Genomic DNA, 23441 nt, shown 5'->3' with positions numbered 1-23441 from the left:
GTTAGTCCCAAGGCTTACTTAAGCAGCCAACTGATTGAGATTGTAAAAAATCAGTAGCCATAGGAATAGAAAATAAAAAATTTAATAGTAAAAAATCCAAGGCAGCATTAATTGCTTGAAAAAATAAGGCAAGTGTTGTTACGTTGGCTAGGACTAGCTATTCACTGTGGCTAGGATAAGTGTAGCCAAGCCATGCATGATGTTGTACTTAAAATTCATTCTCATGTCAACTAAACATCCAAAAATTTAACAAGAAGGGAGAGAGGAGTTGGAAGAAAAGGTATACTCAATGACAGAAAGCACACAACAGATAGAAAAAATGGATACACAAGTATATACCTAATATGTATAGTTTTGGATTGAATATGAAACAGGACATGACAAATGAGCATCCCCATTGAATCTTATTTCTCATATGGATGTTAATGTATTTTCATTTAACTTTGGAACTTGTCTAGTGCCTTTGGTGGGGATTATTGTTACGGTCTTTTGATTTTGGCTTTGTTTGAAATGAGGCTGGCTTTCAAGAAATTTGAAGGCAAAGAAAATACTTGTCATTAACATTTGCAAGATCTATTCTCTACAAAGATATGCAAACCATTATGATATGAATTTAATAAAAAAATTTCATTTTAATGCTTTCTTTTCTAATGCATTTGGATTGATCGCTTTAAGAAATGCTAAATTTTGTGATACTTGATATTGCTTCTATTAGGTTGCTTGAAACAATGGATTGGGGTATGGATCAAACATAACATGGTATAAATGATAAATAATTAGGAGCATGGATTATGGATACTAGAACTATGCATGCCAAGTATAGATTAATAAGTAAGAGAGATGTAGGATCTGTTCCTTGTCAATTGTACAGGTCTTCCTGATGTGTAAACAGGATGGTCATACCACACATTGCTATTAGGAAAAGGATATGCTATGTATGGAGAGTTCAACACAAATATAAACTTCCCACCACAAATACCATTAGCACTAATTGTTGTAACAACAATAACATGTGTAAATGGACTTAGCAAAGTTCTTAACACTCAAATTCAAAATTAAATACAATAAACAAGCTTAAGTTGAACAAACTGAGATTTGAACTGGACAAAACTCAGTTTCTCCAATGTAAGGATCAACTAGTACCCATTTCACTATGTAAATGGCAAGTATGAATGAGTTTGGAAGCCAAATTGGTTTCAACGGGCTCCAATAAACTTTTGGGCTCTGAAAACATGTAATGTCCCCTTATTCGTCTAACTCCGGAAGTAGGGACAATTACCTTGCAAACTTAATTACAGGGGATTAATTCCTTTATAGCCTTATTTAATGTTGTGAATGTGTGTCTTATGAGCTCTTTGCATAGCTATATCACTGATATTTCTGATATTTTAATGTATTCAAACCATTCTATACTGTTGATGTATCTGATATGGCAGTCTGCGCATATGGCCTATACAGTGATATTGATTAGACCAATGAAGTTGTTGTATTCTTGCCATCATAATGGTGTTGTGTCTGATGTATATTTAGGTGCCTGTAACTAGATTTTCCAATAAGTCAAATGCTCGATTATGAGTAGATCCCATACTGGATACCAAGTAAAAGGAAAACTTGATGATTTGAAATGAGTGTGCGATCTTCATTACATATCATGTAATACTAATCAGGTGCATCTTTTGATCTGGAACAATTATAACCTTTCTTTTAATCGTGGCTCTTATTTGTCTAATCACATCATTGTATGAATGTAATTGTGGTTTTATATTAACCAGCAATCAAATATTATTAGAGTTGTTGTGATTAAATTAGTCGTTCAGTTGACTAACTAACCAATGAAATAGTTAGTAGCTGGTCAACTAGATGATTAATCGGTCAGTAGACTAGTTGGTGTGTTTTTGACTTATTAATGTTAACCAGTTGATCTTTCCTTCATATCAATTACCGATATAGAATAGGTTATTTCCTTTGATTGTTTGATCATTTTTGTCTTTGTCAATGCTTGCTATCAATTGAAATCTCAAATTAGTATATATCGCACTTTACACGATGGTTATTAGTTCCTTCTATTCGCGATTCATTAGTCTTCAATCCTCAACATCCCTTCTATCTTTAATTCTTATTGGATCCCCTACAGGGATAATTACAGTGGTCCATATGGAGATACTTAGTGTTGGAATGGTAGAAAGAGAGAGTCTTGTGTTAATGTAGATTTATCGGAAGTGCTCATATCATACTGTAATTGATAGTTTGACTAATTGTTGTTGAATCATCAGTTGTCCTAGGACACAAATTCTTTTTGCTGAAATCATTGCTCTTATGTATCTTTATAATACTATCGTTGTTGTGGGGAATATAGCCACTATGAGGTGATCATATCGGTGTGTTCTCTACCTTATACTTCACCTCCCTTTCATTTATCAAATTGTAGTTATTTGCTGACTAACTTGCTGCCTGGTGTTGTAATCGAGCCAATGATAATCGATCATCAACTCACTTATTGATGGATGAAGATAGATGAAATTAAGTTCGATCATGAGATATTCCTATTAGGAGAGTTTATTTATATTTATATGTATCCTCATTTGTGAAGATAATACAAGGAGCTTCTTAATACTTGGTATAGTCTTATTTGGGGACATCACAAAACATCGACCATACATTCTCCTGCTACATATATGCTTGCATGCACTTGCTTGGTCCCAAAACAATGGCTTTATATGAGAAGTAACTCCCTTCTAAATGTGAAGAATTATCTTATAACCTTCCCTCATCTCCCCAAAGGCAAGAAGATGGAAGATCAAATGTCCAAAATAGAGATGAAATGACAAACATTCCAAATATCAATTCTCTGACCACACAAACACATGCTCACTACTTTACTAATGTTTTGTTTGATTCTTCATGATGTGGTTGTTGTAGTGTTTGGTGAGTTCTCTGCTTATTGCAAATGGAAATTTTTTCAAACTCGATGTTCTTGGTCTAAATGAATGCTTCTCAGCAGTGTTCCATACAATGTTTGATCCATACCACTACTTTCCATATCCCTGTTATGTTGGTTTTAATGATGAAGTCTCACATTAGGATTATTCGAGTCACTCCAACAAGCCAGGGCAATTGTCTTGCACACTTGAGACCTAACATTTCCAATCATTAGATATCCTCATCACTTTCAATGCAGGTTGTCTACAACTGTTGAGATGTGGAGAAACCCTATTTATTTCAGTTATGAAATAGTTACAAAAAATTACAAGCTTTTATCCATCATTTGGTCACATGAAAATGATTCAAATGTTTATTGAATTTCACTAGTGGGGTCTAGATGTTAGCCGTATGTTCCAATAATTCTTTGTGATAAACTCTTTTATCAATAGAAATGTTAGTTTTTTTGTTTTGATTTAGTTTGAAATGCATTTGTTTAAGGTAATCCTAGTTTACACAGTATTTGTAATATACTAGACTGTGAGCAGTGGTTTTGGCTTGAAATTATGTGTAAATTAGATATAACTGATATGAAATTTTATTTCTTCATATCAATCTGCAGCAATTTTTGATCGATCGGGGAAGTATGTCATTACTGGTTCTGATGACCGCCTTGTCAAAATTTGGTCCATGGAAACAGGCTTTTGCCTAGCTAGTTGTCGGGGACATGAGGTGCCTTTTCAATGTTAACTTTTGGTTAATATTTTGTAATACATGTGTTGCTTTTAAATCTGCATTTTCAATCCTTTTTTAGGGAGATATTACTGATTTGGCAGTGAGTTCAAATAATGCCTTGCTGGCATCAACTTTGAATGATTGCATTATTCGACTTGTGAGATTTTATTTTCTCTTTTGTCCTTTATTTAGCACATAAAAAATGCCTACTATAGTTGCACTCTTCTCCAGTTGTGATATCTTTTTTTTATCTAGTTAAAATAAATTTTATTTTTCCTATTGGTTGTAGTGGCATTTTCCAGATGGCCTACCAATATATATTTTACGAGGTCATACAAGAGCTCTTATTGCAATTTCTTTTAGTCCTCGGATGGGTTGTGAATATCATCTCTTATCGTAAGTTTCTTCTTATAATTTGTTAAAATGATGTAATTTGTTTTCTATTCAACATAGCACAATACAATTGTGATATACTTTTCTTTAACACCACTTAAATGTAATCATATACAAAAAATTAATTTAATTATGTCAGCATATAAGAAAGCTAATTTGTGTAAAATGTGCAAACTTCTGAAGTTCATGGAATACCTAATTCATTGACATGCCCATTGCAAACTTTTAGAATTGTATGTTCATGTATTTGTGTAGCTTTTATCTTGGAACATTCATACTCAAAATGATATATTTGGAGCAGTCACTGTTGGCATTATGGATGAATTAATTATGTGTTGCATTGATGTCAACACTAGCTATTATGGTTGATTACTGACAGATTGGTTTTGGTTACCGGTAGAAGATCTAGTGTTACCGGCATAAGAGTCTATCTATTGGACACTTCTGGCATGTTTGGATTCAGTGGAGTATGTTTAATTTCATGTGTTCTATGCTACATGAGTATGTTTTGGTCAGTTGGTATTTGTTTGGTAATAGGATGCTTCATACACTCTGGTAAACCCTTACCAACATTCATTTAAGGCCTTACCGACAGAGCTCTCATTAAGGAATCGTAACATGATGCATAAGTGGTGTTGGTGTGGCTTCTAGATGGATTTTAGGATGTTGAAAATGTTCTTTGATCATTCTTCAACTGCTTGAAGACATTGCTTTGGCATGGTAGACCCAAAATAGGTCTAGTATGCATGTAGGTTATGGACCGGTATCATGCGAATGATTGCTCTACCCGTTACCGGGATGTTTCGAGATGATCTATGGATCTGTTGTTATTGTTTTGGTATTAAGACGACATGGCATATACTCATAATAAGGAATTATGTAATATCTTTTAGGTGGCTGACCTAATTGGTTTAGGCCTTAGGGTTTGTATAAATAAGAGGTGGAAACTCTTTGTAGTGTATCATGGTTATGAAAGGTCATGGTCAAGGAATATAATGTGCAAATATTGTAATATCATTCAAGTAGAGGAGTTCTCCAATCATTGGTGATCGAATTGGATTCAGAAGAGGATTTAGTCCTCTGGTATTTAGCTTAACTGGGAATGTAATCAGGAATGGTAGATTCTATCTAGGATAGTTCACTTTATTGGATTTATGAGATTTTGCCAAGATCAAGGGCACAATGAAAAGTATAGAATAGAGACAAAAGAATGACAAGAACAAATTGCATTCTCATCAATATGCAAATGATCAACTGGATTCACCAATACAATGATATAGGCCTACTTATATAAGCAAGGCCATATGGATGTACGAGCACACAATCATGACATGTGGCTCAATGAGAAACAAGGGTAGGTAAGAAATACTAGGGGTAAGTAGGAGAAATAATATAATATTACATAAGAGGTGGATGACCCACCGAATGTGGAGTGTAATAGAAAAATAAGACCACAAAAGGTGGAATTTCTCCTACAAGCTCTATCCATATGTGCACACTTTCCCAAGTGTCTTAAATCCAAACTACAAAGAGATGCATTATCCTAAGTTAACTTAAGTAAAGTGTAATAATATTCATAATGAATATTAATTTACACCAACACCCCTCCTTAAGTGCAACTTAGGGGAATGCAGACTCAAGTCAACAATGCAAGATGGGTCTTGGCTACTAGGACAGGATAGGTACCCATGTACAATATGCAAATGCAAGAAAAACTATGCAATGCAATCTCTCACAAACAGAGAAAGGGAGAAAACCAAGTGGGAAAAAACTCCCTCCCAAAAGAGAGATGAATGTACAAAAGACTCTCAAAGAAGAAGGACAAAAATTGAAAGAGGAAAAAGTCCCCCGCATAAGAGAGGAAGGATAAGTCAGCTAATCCCCCTAATGACACATCCCGCAACCCCAAGAGAGCTTGCAACTGCTGGAATTTACTCTCGATGAAAGGTTTGATGAATATGTCTGCAACCTGCTCCATTGTAGGACAATTCTGCAAATCAATGACCTACTCCTGAATCAGCTCTCGGATATAGTGCATATGAATCTCAATCTTTTTGGTGCTCAGTGATGGATTGGGTGCTTTGAGATTGCAATAGCACTCTGATTGTAGCAATTTAGAACTATCGGTCATGGAGTGGTGAACCTAAACTCTATGAGAATCTGTTGAGGCCAAATGGTGTTAGTTGTTGCATTAACAGCTCCTCGATACTCAGCCTCAATCGAAGAGAGAGAAATAGTATGTTGCTTCTTGATCTACCAACAAATGGGGCCTAAACTAAGTTTAAAACTATAACCTAAACTAGATTTATGATCATCAAGATCACCAGCCCAATCAGAGTCTGTGTCATAAACCAAGCAAAGTCTTGTGCCTGTTGCATAGTGAATCTCATAGTGATGTGTACCCTAGATGTAATGTAGGATGCATTTGGGGGCTTTCCAATGAAGCTCATGTCATTCTTGCATGAAGCGGGAAACCATGCCAACCGTAAATGAAATATCAGGGCATGTATGAGTCAAGTAGATGAGACTACCCACAAGCTGACAATACAATGTGGCATCAACTAGTGGAGAAGAACACTAAGCCTCAAGCTTGACTCTTGAAAGAAAGGGAGTCAGTGCAGGCTTACAATCAGCCATATGAAAGCATGCACGTAGATCAAGAGCATACTTGGGCTCCGATAGTGTAATCTCGGAAGGTGACTATGAAATCTCTATCTCGAGAAAGTAGTGTGAAAGACCCAAGTCAGTCATAGCAAATCTGTCATGCAAAGCAGATTTGAGCCTACTAATGATGGATGTGGTGCTCCCTGTAATGATCAAATCATCAACATAGAGCACAAGTATCAAGTGAGAGTCATCGTGTCGCAAAATGTAGACATTCAGATCAGAATTACACCTGGTGAAGCCTACGGAGAGAAGAAAGGGATCGATCTTGGCATACCAAGCCCTGGGGGCCTGCTTAAGCCCATAGAGAGATTTCCTTAGTCTGCAAACCAAGGAAGTATCCTGGATGAAACCCTATGGCTGCTCCATATAAATGTCCTCAGCAAGATTACCATGAAGAAAAGAACTCTTCACATCCACTTGATTTATAGCCCAACCATGAGCTGCAACAATAGCAAGTGTCAAAAGAATGGAGTTCATCTTGGCTACAGGTGCAAAGGTCTCAATATAGTCAACACCAAGAACCTGAGAGAAACCTTTCACAACAAGGTGAGCCATATACTTATCCACACTACCATCCCCTGCAAACTTGATCCAATAGATCCACTTACATTGAACCATCTTTCTCCCCTTAGGGCGATGGACTAAATCCCATGTGTTATTCCTCATCAAGGACCTATATTCTTCCTCCATAGCTTGGTCCCACTCAGGAACCCCTAATGCTTCCTGAAATGTCTGTGGATCGGAAGTGGTAGCAATGAATGCATGTGGAAGATCTTGATGTTGTGATTGATTTCTCCGTGTATCTGAAGGATCCCCAACAAGAGAACCTACAAACTCAAGTGTCTATTGAGCCCATTGAGGTCTAGGTGGAGGTGGAGAATGAGGCTCCTCAATTGCAAGTGGACCCTGCGGAGGTGGAACCCTATGAATTAGAGTTGAAGGAGTCTCATCATCTTAATCACTAGCATCACTATCCATAATGGAGGAAGGTGGAGGAGGTAGAGAGGCTAAGCTAGGAGAGCTTTCCTCAAAGTGAACACTCCTCTCAATGAACACCTCATGTGTCTCAGGATCCATCAATCTATATGCCTTAACACCCTCAAGATATTCAACAAATATGCAAGGCCGACTCTGAGGTTCCTATGCCTTGCGTTTCTGCGGAGGTATGCAAGCCCATACTGGACACCCAAAGACTCTGAAATATCTCCCAATCGGTTTCCTACTAGCCCAAACCTCAAAAGGAGAAATACCTTGCAAAGATTTGTGAGGAAACTGATTCTGGATGTGTGTGGCACAACTGATAGCCTCTGCCCAAAAGGCAAGATCAAGAGAACATGCATGTATCATAAAGCTAGCCATTTATTTGAGAGTTCTATTCTTGTTTTTTGCAACTTCGTTCTGTTGTGGAGTGTATGAAACAGACTGTTGAAGATCAATCCCCTCGAATGTACAAAAATCCTCAAATCTCTTGTTCACATATTCCCTTCCATTATCTGTACAAAGAATCTTGATCACTTTCCTAGATTACTTCTCCACACAAGTCTTGAAGTCCTGAAATCTATCAAATACTTCACTCTTATGAATGAGAAAGTAGACCCAAGTGAAGCGGGAGTAGTTATCAACGAAGGTGAGGACATAGCGGGCCTTGCTAAATGAAAGTGTTGGAAATGGACTTGCTACATCATTGTGAACAAGTTGAAGAACTTCCAATTCTCTCCAAGCCTTCCCCTTATGAAACTTCTCCTCAGGATGCTTGCCCATGGAACAACCTGAGAATACACCCTCTGAAAAACTGATTCGAGGTAAACCTATGACCATGTCTTTAGTGCTGAGCTACTGAATATAACGGTAGTTGAGGTGACCAAAATTCTCATGCCATAGCTTACTTTTGGAATTTGAATGAGTAAGCAAGGCCCTAGAAGGTTAACTTGGCACAAAGTGGGAGAATGAATAAAGCCTTGAGTTGTCATTGACTTGTCCCATTGCTAGCAAGACATCATCATCAAGTTCCTTTACCACAAATGAGTCAGGTGTAAACTCAACATTTTTCCCATTCCATAGTGAGTGATTTGGTAGATAGAGAGAAGGTTGGTAGACAAGTTAGGAACATAAAGAACATTCTCAAATGTTCCATCATCCATGTCAACTAAACCTTTCCTATCAACCTCTACTTGTGTATCATCACCTATGTAAATGTGAGGTTCCTTAGATGGCTCCACTGAAGAAAACTACTCCTTTGTAGAACCCATGTGATAAGAGGCACCTGAGTCAAGTATCCATTGTTGTGAAGAACCCATTGTAGCCACAAATACTTTCCCTTTTCCCTTAGAATGTGAGGAAGAGGAAGGAGATGAATCCTTGTTTGTGTAGGCAAATGGCAAGTTGATGTTGTTTTTCTTAAGAAGATTAGTTAACTCATCAACTTTCTTAGTGTGGCATCAATGCTCATCATAACCATACTTCTTGCAATATGCACAAGTTGGTTTATCCTTCTTAGGTGGTGTCCCCTTCTTGGAAGAGGATGAAAAATCACCTTGTGATGGAGAGGATGATTGTCCTTTTTCCTATTGTGGCTTTAACTTAGAGTGCTTCTTCTTCTTCTTGGAATCTTTGCCTTGACCTCCTTGATTCCCTTGATTAGCCACCAAAGCCTTGGACTTTGAAGACTTGAGAAGCCCCATGTTCAACAAATTATATTGTTCCAATATCAACATTTTTGTGAAAGCATCAAATGAAGGCATAACATAGGAACTCCCCACTGTCAAACGATGAGTTTGGAAGCTAGACACAAATGCTACATATTCTGGTGCAAGCTTCTCCAACAAGTTGAATATCAACTAAACATCCTTTTTGTCAATTCCACAATCCTTAAGCTTTGCTCTTAGCTCATTTTCTTTGGTAACATAATCTTGGATTGTATCAAAACTCTTGGGATCCAAGTTGGTGAGCTCATTGTCAATTTTGTAACCTTTGATTTCATCAACTTGACCATACAATTTCTTAAACATATCCCAAGCATCTTTGATTGTAGTACACTTCTCAATGTGAAAGATGAGGGCATCTGATACATACTTGCACAAAGTTCCAAGAGTCATGCAATTCTTAGTGAGCCATTCTAACTGAGCATTAGGATCAGCCTTAGGATCATGTGGTGCTGCTATTGTTCCATCTATGTAATGTGTGAGATCTTTTTCCATTAATTTGCTCCATACTTTAATTTTCCATGATGCATAATTATGTGGAGTTAAAGGTGGAAATTTATGAGGACTCATTGCAACAAAAATGAAAGATCACAAGGAAATAGAGGCACAATCACACAAGAAACCCCCCTAAAAGTGATGATTTGACACTTTATACTTAGTGCGTATACAATGGGCCACTTGCAAAAAAATGGCAAAGTTGACTTTTAATTTCAGTTTTACAAATACCTCAATAAGGCCACAAGAGACTCAAACTAATAAAGTGATAGATCTAAACTAAGATCCAAGCAATTTACAAGTACCAAATAGGCTAAATAAGACCAATATCTTAAAGTACCATTTCCACTCAAAATATCTAAAATATGATCATAGATTATGAAAGTAGACAAAAAATTATGCACTTAAAAAAAATGACACCTGAAAAGGAGGTCGTATGAGCTCAAACGAAGCCTTTGAAGTTACAAAATTGAGGATTTGACAGGTACATCTGAGAGAATTCACAAATTTTGAAACTCCTATGCACTAAAATCATAAAATAACTAGACCACTATGAAGAGCACGAAAAATTAGCCCAAATAAAAAAAATTGCACCCCAAAAGGAGCAAAATTGAGCAAGTTATGAGCCTCCAAATTTGACCCAAAAATCCAAACTGCTCAACCGAGAGGGGTCTTAATTTTTTCAAAAAATGTTGACTGGGTGCTGACTGAGTGGCTGACTATGCACTATTGATTGGGCATTTCTTATGTACAACCCGAAGTAGGCAAAAAATTCCTCCACACCCAAAAATCGATTTTCACCAAAATAGGTTGAGTTTATACTCAATGTTTATGGAAATGGCCTCCCAAATGCATTGGTGATGCCGAAACCCTCCAAGATGCCTCAAAAAAGTGCATTTCCTCAGATCCAAAAATAGAAGCCTTCCATGATGTCTCCAAAAACCAATCAATGAAGCCCCAATGGCTCTGATACCATGTGAGATTTTGCCAAGATCAAGAGCACAAGGAAAAGTATAAAATAAAGACAAAAGAATGACAAGAACAAACTATATTCTCATCAATATGCAAATGATCAACTGGATTCACTCATACAATGAATATAGGCTTGCTTATATAGGCAAGGCCATATGGATGTACGAGCACACAGTCATGACATGTGGTTCAATGAGAAACAAAGGCAAGTAAGAAATACTAGGGGTAGGTAGGAGAAATAATATAATATTCCACAAGAGGTGGATGACCCATCAAATGTGTACTGTAACAACAAAATAAAACCACAAAAGGTGGAATTTATCGTACAAGCTCTATCCCTATGTGCACACTTCCCTAAGTGTCTCAAATCCAAACCACGAAGAGATGCATTATCCTAAGTTAACTTAAGTAAAGTGTAATAATATCCATAATGAATATTTATTTACACCAATAGAACTGTTGTCCATTTATCTTGAGGTGGTTTTAACCTCCATAGTCAGTGAGACTATTTTGTAATGAGAAATATGCTCTAGGAAGTGTACCTTCCTGCATGTGCAAGCCCCTCATTGTATCATATACTTTCTACAAAAGTATCATCTGATTGTGGGTATGCTTCCCACTGTGGTTTTTCCCTTTCTAGGTTTTCCAAGTACAAATGATGTTGTTATGTGGTATGGTGTTTTTTCATTGATTATCTATTTTATATGGTTTATCAATATCTCTTCCTACTGGCATTTGTATGTGTTTTACTGGTACTTGATTTATTTAAGGTTGTATTGTGGATTAAAAGTTATAATATGTTAACAACTAATTCAACCCCCCTCTCTCAGTTGTTCATCGATTATGCTAAAAATTGGTATCAGAGCTTTGGTCCTATTTTGCAAAAGCTTAACTGCTTGAGGTAGATCCTATGGCAGCTAACACTTCTAATCCACCAGCAACTATCTTTAGAAGAAACATCCCTAAGCTTGATGGAACAAGTAATGGGATATGGAAAATCTAAATGGAGACTGATCTTAGATGTCTTGGAAAGGATATTTGGGAGATCACTGAGAAAGGATACACACCTTATGATCTGGCATCTAGTAACCTTGCTCCTGTAGACTTAGATAAGAATATTAAAAATGATTGCAAAGCTAGAGAAACCCTCTTGTGTGCACTTACTAGTCAGCAGATCATGGGATTAACTGATAAATCATTGGCCAAGGTTATGTGGGACAAATTGCAAACTCTTAATGAAGGTGACCCTATTGTCAAAATTGCTAAACTTGATGGTTACTAGGTAAGATATGAAAACATGAAAATGAAAGATAATGAGAGAATTGCTATATTTATGGAAAGAGTAAATGAGATTGTTATCGGAGTTCAATGTTGTGGAGGATTTCTAAGTGAGGATAAAATAGTTTCCAAAGTCTTGGGAGCCCTTCCACTAGCTTACAAGATGAAGGCAATTTCAATTAATGAGTTCAGAACAATGGCAAACACTTCAGTTAACAGAGACATTCTAATTGGGAAATTATCTTCTTTTGAGTTTGAATAATTTGGATCTTCTGGAGCTAGAAAGTTTGAACCTGCTTTTCATACATCATCATCGATATCTACTAACAAAAGTAATTGGAAAGTCCTATATGCAAAGGAATTCGAAGACATGAGGAAAGAAGATGAAGAAATTGAGCAACTTGAACCCTTATTTGCTAGAAGAGTACCTATTTAGCACCGACTGGAAGTAAGTATGAAGGAAAAACACCTTGTAAATGTTTTAGATGTAATAAGATTGGTCATTTTGCATCTATATGTCCTGAAAGGAATGCAAGGTTTGAGGAAAGAGTTAAGAAACATTTTAAGCCTAACCAAAACATATATAGATTCAAGAAAAGTAAACAATGCTACATAACAGATGACGAAGGAGTAACTGATTACTCTGGGGATGAACCAGCAGAAGACTCTGCTAGTGGATTTAGCAATGGAAAAGAATGGGTCTTCTATGCTTTAAAGGAAGATGAACTAGAACTGGATATCACGAATGAAGAAAAGGCCTTGGCAGCAAATGTTGAAGATAAGTATGAATGGGTAATTGATAGTGCATGCTCACATCATATGACTATAGATAAAGGGAAACATTTGTCCGTGCAAGAATACAATGGCAATAAAGTCATATTTGCAGATGACAAGGCATGTATGATCAAAGGTAGAGGTATTATTTCTTTGGATGGAAAACATAAAACTGATAATGTCTCTTATGTAGAAGGTTTAAAGCATAATCTTTTGAGTGTTGGTCAACTGGTTGATAAGGGTTTTCAACTTCAATTTAAAGATAGAAAGTGCAAAATCATTAACAAGAATGGTTGGGCGATTGAAACTGGTATTGAGACAGGAAATAATATCTTCCACTTGAACACTGGTAATAAGACATGCTTAATTTCTCATATTGATGAGACTTGGTTATGACATAAGAGGTTGTTTCATGTTAATTTTGATTGTATTGTTAAGATCAATTCAACTAAGGCAGTTAGAGATATACCTAAGATTATGAAGCCTCATAATCCAGTATGTAAGGAATGTCAATTGGGTAAGAAAGTTAAAAGTGATTTTAAGAGCATGCATGATAAATCTAATGATATACTTGATTTAATACACACTGACTTGTGTGGTCCAGCAAGGACTACAAGCTTACAAGGTGATAGGTATTTCATGCTGATTATTGATGACTATTATAGAATTATGTGGGTGAAATTTCTAAGGGAGAAGACTTAAGCTTTTAAGAAATTTAAGATCTTTAAAGTGAAGGTTGAAACTAAAACTGGATTGAAAATCAAAAGTCTAAGATCAGATCAAGGAGGTGAGTTCACTTCTCATGAATTTAATAGTTATTGTGAGACAAATGGAATCAGAGGATAGTTATCTACACCTAGGACTCCTCAGCATAATGGAGTAGTGGAATGAAAGAACATTACCATTTGGATGCAGCAAGATCTATGATGATAGAAGCCAAATTGCCTCATATATACTGGAGAGAAGAAGTGAGTACAATAGTTTACACATTCAACAGTGTTCACATCGAAGGTTAAACCAGTAAGACCTCTTATGAACTATGGTTTGGACATATGCCTACTATTAAATATTTTAGAATTTTTGGAAGTAAATGCTATATCAAAGACATGATTCAATTGGAAAGTTTGATCCTAGATGTGATGCAGGGATATTTCTTGGTTATTCAATTCAAAGAAAAGAATATAGATGTTATAATAAAAGATTGTAGAAAATTTTTGAGAGTGCGAATGTGAAAGTGGATGAGAAGTACATAAATCATTCTATATCATATGATGGGGAACCAGCAATGGAAATAATCATAACTGAACTGGCAATGCCTCAACCAGTACATGAAGCTGAGACAGTTACACCGGCACAATCAGAAAATTCAACTATGACTGATGATAAGAGAAATGAACCTGAATTTTAGAAGACACCAAGGCATGTAAGATTAAATCATTTTGAAGATAAAATTATTGGAGACAAGAACAAGGGAGTTATGACAAGAAGAAAACTAGCAAATGATGAGGTACGTATTATTTCTCAAATTGAACTGGCAACTGTTGTTGAATCTTGTAAAGATAAACATTGGGTAAAGGCTATGAAAGATGAATTTGATCGAATAAAGAAGAATGTAACTTGGACTTTAGTTCCCCAACATAAAAATAAAAAAATTTATTGTAACTTAAATGGGTTTTTAGGAATAAAATGAATGAGGATGGTCAAGTTGTAACAAACAACGATAGATTGGTTTGTAAAGGATATTGTCAACTGGAAGGAATTGATTATGGTGAGATATTTGCACCTGTAGCTAGAATTGAAGTTGTTAGACTATTTCTTGCCTATATAGCTTATAAGAACTATAAGATTTATCAAATGGATGTTAAATGTACATTTTTGAATGGTGAGCTTAAGGAAGAAGTATACATCAAGAAGCCTGATGGATTTTCATTGGTAGATGATAAAGATATGGTTTGTAGATTGAAGAAAGTTGTATATGGTTTGAAATAGGCTCCTAGAGTTTGGCATGCAAGGTTGGATAAATATCTTTTGAAGCTTGGTTTTACTAAAGGCAGTGCTGATAGTAATTTTTATTATATGATCACTGGTAATGATATTCTAATAATTGAAGTTGTAGACACCTAAAAATGGTCAATGCTTGTGGAGTCATACTTTAACATTTGCGCATTGCCTTATTTTAAGGTTTTTGCATCGCATTAACATTTCTTCTATGTTGTGTACTTGGTCTTTATCATTCGCGAGCATCGAGTCCTTCTTCAACATTCCTCATTTTTATCGCTTTTGAATTGGGGTTTTGTCCTCTTATCAATCTTGTCATTTTGAGATAGATTTGTCATCGATCCTCGTCCTTGTCAATCTCGTCAATTTTGTGATCAATTTGTCATCGATCGTCGTCCTTCTCAATCATGTCAATTTGGATCAATTTGTCATTGTTCCTCATCAATTGGTGCATTTATCAATCAAATCATTTATCAACATTGGTCCTTCGTTAATCAGAATCATGATCAAGTTGACATCAATTGTCTTTTGTCAAGACCTAATTGTCGTCCTTGCATTTCTAATTTATCTTCTAGGGTTTCATGATTTATTCATTTAACCTTGTTTGTTATTATCTCTCCATTTTCCCTCTAGGATTAATAATTTATTTATTTATCCTAAGTCTTCTTGTCACAATTAAATGTTTATTTAATTGGCTAATTAATTCCTCCTATTTTTGTAAATTAATTAATGAATGAGAAATTATTAATTAATTTACCTAATTTGCATCAATTTTCTAATTTCATCATTTCATCATTTCCTAATTTTCTAAATTTCCTAATTTCTAATTTCCACCTATTTTCGAATTTGTCAAATTTAATTTCCACCTAATTAATTTCTCTCTAGTCTCTCCATATTTTTGTGCTTCGGTGGAAGCATGAATTTCTCATGCGTCATACTTTTGGCATAGCAAGATGTCATAAGATTCTAGTTCTCTAACCTTTGCATTGGCAATATGTCATAATTCATGACATAGAAGGTGCCATAACCTTCTTCTTTCCACTCAATTGTGCCATTTTTGAAATCAATTGCCTCTAATATCAATGTCATGCTAATCTTGTCTTTTCTCCAATTTATCTATAAATTGGATGAATTTCTTCAATCCCATCTAATCACATTATCGAACTAATCACTTTTTCAAATCAATCACGCTTCGAGTATTCTTGCGCTACTATCTTGTCTACTTGCTTTCATCTCATGTGTATGCACTTGTAGGTGAGATCCACAAACAAATCTATTTGAAGAAGAAAGAAGGACAATGGAGCCACATGAAGGAGACATTCAGATCTACATTTGGTTTGCTTAGTTTTCAATTTTGAATGTTTTGTTTTCATATCTCTATTGGATGTAATTAGGATTGATCATTGCATTTGAGCTTTCGTGATTGAGCTAGGCTAATGTTTATATTGCTTTAATGATTTCTAGATTCCTATCTACATTAATTGGTGAACCCGATGTGAACTAACCACCTAATCATGCTTTTGAGTGCTCTTGAGATGATTTGCAGGTCAAAAACCCAAGAAACAAGGTAATGTAGGGTTTTTTGGGGACTTCTGCACCTGTGTGAGACAATTTGTGCCTGTGTCAAGCATTCTACACCTATGTCAAGGACAATCTGCGCCTATGTCAAGCATTCTGCGCCTGTGTAAGTCCAGAAATAGAGGTAAAAAAGTAGTGTTTTTACTTAAAAATTGTTTTGCTTTTGTATTCTGTTTCTGCTTTTTGGTTTTTGGTACTGATTCTTTGTGCAACACCTTGGCATATGCATGGAAAAGACAACAAATGAAACTACTAACACATTTTATGCAGGTTCGATAGTCAAAGACTAAACATATCAAACTTCTGACTTGGGTTTTTGCAGGTTGCCTTGGACTACAGCTAAACTTTGTGTTTGCAACAAATATTTAGGCACCTAGTATGATTTTTAAATAGGCTGGAATGAATGTATGTTTGCTTTGATTATTGAGTTTGACATTAGAGTAGGAGAATATGCTCTCATCCTTCTTAGGGTGATCAGAAATCTAAATCTTCGATACCATGCTCATGTTTCTGATTGTGTGTCACCTTTAGAGGGCCTTCCTTTCCGACCATTTGCTTTTGCAAGCAAGTGACAATCGTGAGAAGGGAACGACCCAAAGTGAGTACGGCTATAATACCTTGGCATTCTAACTCACTATAAATAAATACCTGATGAGCGAAAGCTTTGAAGGAAGGGTTACATGGGAATTGTAGTTACTTGGGAAGTGATGACCCTTGGACTCTTTCTCATATCAGCATCTAAGTAGGGCCTCATGGTCTAAATCATGCTTGCGTGACTACATTTGTTTGGTATCTTGGTGGACTTAATGTCTCAATCACGCTTGTGTGACACCAAGGAGTAACACTTAATAGAAATCCTTGCTAAACACCTTGTATGTAGAGGCCAAAAACCCTTCTAGTTGCTTGAGAAGGAATCTGTACTAAGTTCACCATGGGGAGATTTCCATGGGGACTGATGCTTGGCTGCCCTAAGAAGTGAGTGCCATGGAGGGGAGCCCATGGGGTCAAGCATCTATGTATTCTCCTTGAATCCCATAATGAGTCTACCTCTCAAGTACCTAATGTCCTTTCCTACCATAAGGAATGTGTGAATGAGAATGATTGTCTTGAGTCTAAGTTGAAATATCTTGTCTTCTTTGCTTGTCAAAAGTTGAATTGCATCTCATTTCAAAAACAAGGCAAATTGATTCAAAACAAGGTTAAACACAAGAGAATTTCATCCAACAAAGTTCAAAACACCTCCAAACATGGTTGTCAAACATTCTTCAAAATCTTGTCTCAATATGCATGTCACTTAAATTTAGGTTCATCTTAGGTTTGCATTTTGCAAGTTCATTGTCAATTACCAAGGTTAAGATTCACCTAGGTCATACTCCTTTGCATATCAATAAAGGTCGTCCATTTGCATGTGTCCTCTTGCATTAGAATAATACCATTTCATAATTCAAGTTTAGGTTGACATTGCCATACATTTGCATTTGCATACCCTAGGTCTCTTCATTAAGTTTAGGTCATTATCATATCATATTAGGGTCATTTGCATAGTAATTGTCCCTTTGCATATAGTGTCAAAAATAGGTTTTGTCATACTTGAGTAATGCAAATCTTTGATAAACCCTAAGTTATTGTTACGAAGTCTAGACCTTGTCAAACTTTTGTCTTTTTGTCATCAATGTCATTTGGTCGAACCTAGCTTAGTATCCAAGCATATAGGTGAGACATTGTCAATTTGTCCTATTATCACTTGGTCCTTTTGTCCTTTGAGGTCTAGACATCATTTCAATTTCCTAAGGGTCTCATTTTTAGAATTGCATTCATGAGTTTGTCAAAAATTCAAAAACAACAAAAACATTAAGTTGCATTGTCATCCTTTTAGGTTGCATTTGTCAATCCCATTAGTTGCATTGCATAGTCACATGTTTGTTGAAATGAGGTCTCAACCTTCTTACGAATTCATGTCATCACAATTGAGAAATCAATCATGTCAATCCAATCTCTACATGTCTCAAAACTTGGATCAAACTTTTTATGATGAAACAAGTCTCCAAATACAAAAACTAGAGGAGAAAGTAGCTCAAGAACAAGAGATTTTGGAACAAAGAGTGAAAAACATTGAGAAGAATAGATCACAAATGTCCAAAATACTTCAAAAATTTCTAGGTCGAAATCCAAAGATTGAGCCAATTGATGTAAGATCTCTTCTTGAACGATCAGACATACCAGCTCTCCTCTCACAAATAGAGATGATGAAACAATTTCAAGAAAAGAGACAACATCAATTTCAACATTATGTGCCTCCACAACAAGAACAAGAAGGTGTTTACTATCAATTAGATTTTCAACCATCACAACCAATTGTTCAACAGCTCCAATATTTCCAACAAACACAACCAATTGTCCAACATATACAACCAATGGTCCAATTTCAACAATATGTCCAACCAACTATACAATGTCCACAAATGGTTCAACCAATGGTGGAATATCAATGTCAACAACCACAACCAAACATTCAAAAACAAAGGTTGCAGCACACACCAACCCAAGTTTCAAACATGTCAGAACAATTGAACCAAGTCCAATATCAAAACATGACATCAAATCAGAACCAACTCCTTGCCAAACAAGTTCAAATTCTAGATACAACTATGTCAAAACCTCGAAAGAAAGGTGGCTTTTTTGCAAGGCTCTTAAGGAACCTACCAAGTGAGTTCTTTGAGGAAGATCATGATAATACACTTATGTCTAGCAATGCCTCACCCCCCACAAACAAATTGACTCCCCAGTGGCATCTATCCCTACACCTTTAGAAGTTTCACAAGAACCTTCCATATTGTCCTCATCAAATAATACACCCAACGATGCAATTATCCAAGGGCTATCCATAATTGATTGCCAAGATAATCCAATTCATGATGCACATCCTTGTCATGTTTCAGAAATACAAGACTCAATGCCACCATGCACTTTATTGCCATTACCTATTTTAGAGGACCCCATTCAAAGTCCCTCTTCCTCATGTTCAAGCATTGATTCCTTGCTAGAATCCATCACAAATGTTCAAAGTGCATTTCCTTCATGCCAAAACATTCATCCCTTGCCAAAATCCCCCATGCATATCCAAAGTCCAACCCCGTGTCAAGAGGATAATTTAGAGCATGAAGAAACATGTCCTAAAGAAAATCAAGATCAAGATCCTGAAACCTTATCATCCCATCCAATTGTTGACTAGGACCCCATGTTCCCAGGCAGTCACGATGATTCCCCTATTCTTGTCCATCCTATCCAAAGTCCTATTGACACTCCATTCCCTAAGCAAGATCAAGATATCCCAGTCCATCCAATCCCAAACTATCCCCTTCCATTTCATGAAAAAAATGTCCTTTCAAATCCCATTAACATTCCACTTCCTAAGAAAGATCAAGATATCTCTTCCATCCTTTCCGACGATCCCATTAAAAGTCAAGAGCAAAGCACCTTTAAAGAGGAATCCAATGATCTTCCTCCTTGTCAAGATCAAATTATTCCTTTAAATCCTCCACAAGATCCTTTTGTTCCTCCATCTCCTTGTCCTAATCCAGCATATCCACTCCAAGATTGCATTTGTTTTGATGACCCCATTATTTCTCCCATTCCATCTCTTGAAGAGCCTGTCATTGAACCATGTCCACTACACAATCCTAGTCCCCCTCATGATCCTAATCCCCCTCATGATTCTAACGTGTCAGTGTAAGATGTTCATGAACCCTCAACATGCATAATGGGTTCTTCCACTTTGGTGCAATCCGATCCACTTCAAGATCTCATTATTTCTCTCATATCATATCCACCTCATAATGGACTCGCGTCTTCTTCCCAAAGAAAAGAGTATGCTACAAGTCAAGATATCCATAAAGGCAAAGGAGTAGACCTTCATGAGAAAGAACCCCTCCATATCAAAGAAGATCTTAAGGGTCATGTCTACACAACTCACTCTCAAGACATTGGTATCCCTCCATCAAAATCAAAACATACACCTTCCCCATCATCCCTTCCATCCATCTTAGGTCCTTATATCCCTTCATCCTCTATGCAAGGTCAGAAAAGGCACACATTCTTGAGTAAATTTCATCAATCCAAAAGAACTCCATTTAATTCATATCCATCCATGCATTCCTTTCCCCCTCTAAGCAATTTGGATGCCAAGTATAAAAGTCATAAGTCTAGCAATCCACATGTATTCAAGGATCAACATGTCCAATCTAATCAACATGTCAAAGTAAAGAAAAATATGATACAAAAAGAAAAAGAAATATCCAAAAGGTCACAAAGGCCCATTGCTCAAAAACAAAAGTCAAAATATATATGGGTTCCTAAATCCCTTATGCAGGCAATGCACTCCAAGGAACCACAAAAGCATGAAAAATCAAAAACCATGTGGATCCCTAAGCAGCTCCTTGAAGCACAAAAGCCTAAAGAAACATCAAAATTGGCATCTACAATTGCTATCCCTCCATCCAAACATTCCAAGTTTATTCCTCCATCACCTTCTTTATCCATTTTGGGCCCTTATGTCCCAGAATCCATAGCCTTTCCTCCGTCAAAATCTCAATATCCAAAATACATCTTTCCTTCATCAGTCCATCACCTCTCAAGGTGTGTGGAAATGTCGATCTTGCCAACATTTCTATCCACTCAAGTACAGTTCTTCCAATACCCTATCCATTATCCAATGCATATTTTCCATCCTTCAATCCCTTTGATCCCATCCTTTACATAAATCCTTGCCTTAGTTTCATCTTATTTTCTATGTCCTTATCCTACCAACGTCTTTGAGCATACATTTAAAGGTCATGGTCCATTTTTTTCAAGGTTACTATCCAAATAATAATATGCTTGAGTCCTTCTTCCATCCCCTATCATGTGTCCATCTTCTATTGAAAAAGTCAAAATACAAAAAAAAATTGAAAAAAAAAAGAAAAAAAAATTGAAAAAAAAGTCAAAATACAAAAAAAAGTGAAAAAAGAAAAAGACAAAAGAAAAAAAAAAATAAAGCAAAAATAATTTGTCCACTGGTGAAAACCTGGCAAACAAATGCCTTGGGCAAGTCCCATGATGAAAACCTGGCAAATAGGCGTCATGCGTAATCTATGAACTTCTTGCACACCACACTTGGGGGCAGGTTTCCTCCTTCATATCCTATTTCCCTTCATTATCCTATCATACCATGTTATTACCCTTCATATCCTATTGTCCCTTAGGTCCATTTCCTCTTTCCACCTTTGATCTTGACAAGGTTGACGATCTTCATGAGCATCATGCATCTTGTTTGCAACTTTCAGTCTATCATAGCTTTTGGTCATTTATCCATTTCCTTATTATAACCTTTCATCCATATTCCCTATCTTATTGCAACTTTCTACCACTATCCCTTAGCCAATCCTAACCTTCAGTCCATGTCCCTTATCCATTCTTGGTCTTGCTTATCCTATCCATATCTTATCACTATCCATACACTCTTTTGCAAAATTTAAACATGGTTTCAAAAACCTCTTGACATGTCCCTCATGTCATGTTCCTGCTTTACATTGTCATATCCAGTCTCTTGTCCCATCATGCAATAGCCCTTGAAAATTGCATCCGTATTGTCTCCATAATAAAAGGCCTTTGTCTTCCCTCTATCCACCATCATTTCAGAAAGCCTATTTATCCATCTGTCATATTCCTTGCCTTGCTAGACATTGGGGGCAAAAATCATAAACAATAGAAAAATGTCCTGAAATAAAAACAAAAAAAATCAAATAAATATCCTGAAAAAATCCAAAAAAATTGAAAAATGTCTTGAAATAAAATTAAAAAAATTGAAAAATGTCCTGAAATAAAAACAAATTTTTTTTTTAAAGTGTCCTGAAATAATAACAAAAAAAATCAAATAAAGTCCTGAATAAATCCCTAAAAATCAAATAATGTCCTGAAAAAATGAACACAAAAAAATTGTAAAAAACTCGAAAAAAAGTAAAACAAAAAAAATATCCCCTTTGTGCATAGACAGATCACTGAGCATACCTCCAATGACATGCAATCACACATTGCGCTTTCCTGAAATCACGCATTAACAGATGAACTTTTTCAATCAAACCAAACATTCAAACTGATCACAATTGTCATATCAATCAATCAACATCACTATCATTGGTCCTTGGCATACTATCATGGGTCTTATACAGGGTGTGGTATACTGAAAACCAGACCGTGTCTTGTGTTAGATAGGGTACCACATGTCCTAAAACCAGACAACATGATCATCCTATCAGCACTTTCAACTTTTGACAATGATGATCAGAATGTTTGTTTGACTTGTTTGAATTTGTGAGTCTTATCTTTTTATTGATTTATTTTGGCTTCGACCATGTTCCAATGTTGCTCGATGATGTCACTAAGTGATTTAGAGTGGTCGGGATGGCTCATGATCCTTTATTTTTTTTGTTTTCTATTTGTGGAGTGTTTCATAACATTCTAGGGCAAGTTTGTCTTAGGATTTTTGAACTATTCCTTGTCTATGAACATGTCTGTCTTACGCAAAGGGATTGCATTATCGCTTTAGCCTTCATTGCCATGTTGCGCCACATCCATTTTACCATATCAAATAAAGGTTCTCACCTACTTATGTGCATTCATGAAAGCAAGTTTTTCTTCATCTCTACCTATCCTCTGTCTAATTTTTGCTTACTAACATTTCTTCCATCAGTCTTGGTAGTCCATTTGATCCTATCATTTTCTATCATTCTTATCTATCAATTGGCCTCTTTTCTGGATGTTTCCGGCCAATTCCTCGAGGGGGCATGCATATGTCATTGTTATTGTCTGGGGCATCTTCATTATTGTTCTTTGAAACAACACTTAAAATAACATTGTCTCAAAGAGGGGCAAAATGTAGACACCTAAAAATGG

Source organism: Cryptomeria japonica, chromosome 11, assembly GCF_030272615.1.
Source record: "Cryptomeria japonica chromosome 11, Sugi_1.0, whole genome shotgun sequence".
In the NCBI taxonomy this organism is placed as follows: Eukaryota; Viridiplantae; Streptophyta; class Pinopsida; order Cupressales; family Cupressaceae; genus Cryptomeria; species Cryptomeria japonica.
The sequence above is the reverse complement of the archived record's forward strand: the minus strand, read 5'-3'. Positions refer to the sequence as shown.